Here is a 1,504-nt window from a genome sequence, read left to right on the forward strand (position 1 = left end):
TGCTATTTTTTGTCTTTTTGAAGCTGCATTCAAAATCCACTTGGCTCAAAAATTTGAGGGGGCGTTTGACGTCTCTGATAGGTAGCCAGTGCAGTGTTGACAGAACCGGGCTAATATGGTCATACTTCCTGGTTCTAGTAAGAACTCTAGCTGCTGCATTTTGGACCAACTGGAGTTTGTTTATTAAGCGTGCAGAACAACCACCCAATAAAGCATTACAATAATCTAACCTTGAGGTCGTGAACGCATGAATTAACGTTTCTGCATTTGACATTGAGAGCATAGGTCGTAATTTAGATATATTTTTAAGATGGAAAAATGCGGTTTTACAAATGCTAGAAACATGACTTTCAAAGGAAATGTCTATCAAATAGCACACTAGGTTCTTAACTGATGACGAAGAACTGACAGCACAGCCATCAAGTGTTAGACAGTGTTCTAGATTATTACATGCAGAGGATTATGGTCCAATAATTAAGACCTCTGTTTGTTTGTTTGTTTGTTTTTCAGAATTTTGCAGTAGGAAATTACTAATCTTCCAGTTTTTTTTATATCAAGAGAGCTAGTGTGGATGTCCTTGGCTATATGGCTATATAGGCCTATGTGTTTATTTAGACAAGATCACTTGTAATAAGTAGTTTGTTTGTAACTTTGGCTCAAGTCTGTCTTAGATTAATAAAGCTTGTTAAAGTGCTTTCAAATGGTCATTCCGTCATGCCGTCTCAAGTGGCCACTTTTACTGTAGTGAAAGACATTAATGTGATGTTAACATATTCAAAGAGCTTATTCCTTTGACAACTAACAGCTAGAAGAATCACATCATAAAGTCAGATGAAAAGATGCTGAGCTGTAAGTTAGAACTTTTAATTGTACTCGAATATAACAAAAACATAGCCTAATATATTTTACTACTTCACCTTACCGTAAACAGAGAGATTAATCGTAGAACACTAATGCCATCTGGTGGACGCTCACGTTCTGTTTTTGTTGCGATTTCACCTGATGTTAAAAGGACGGTTCAACAAAAAATGAAAACCCTGCCTTCATTTACTCACCATAATGTATTTTAAAACCAGTATGATTTTCTTTCATCTGTGGGACACGAAATGATGTTTAGCAGAATGTCCAAGCTGCTCTTTTCCATAAGATGAATCTCCAACAAATACAAAAAGCACCTCTGTTGAACGAGAAAGTTAGTTTGTATGAGGAAAAGAGCAAATTTGAAGTTGTCATTGGCTGAAATGCTGATCAATGTTCAGTTCAAACAAGCTGCGTTGTGTTTGGTCACAAAATAAACATAGATATCAAACCTGACATTGATATCAACCCTGGGTTGTAGTGTCATATAATAATGACTTAAATTCATTAAATATGGCAAATCAAACTGATTAAGTACTGTATTGGGGGGAAAAGTGGGGAAAAAAAGAGATGTAAAAGAAATTTCTAATGTTAAAAAAGATTTCCATTTCCATGCTGTTCTTTTGAACATTCTGTTCATAAAATA

Source organism: Sinocyclocheilus rhinocerous, unplaced genomic scaffold, assembly GCF_001515625.1.
Source record: "Sinocyclocheilus rhinocerous isolate Xijiao unplaced genomic scaffold, SAMN03320098_v1.1 scaffold578, whole genome shotgun sequence".
NCBI lineage: Eukaryota > Metazoa > Chordata > Actinopteri > Cypriniformes > Cyprinidae > Sinocyclocheilus > Sinocyclocheilus rhinocerous.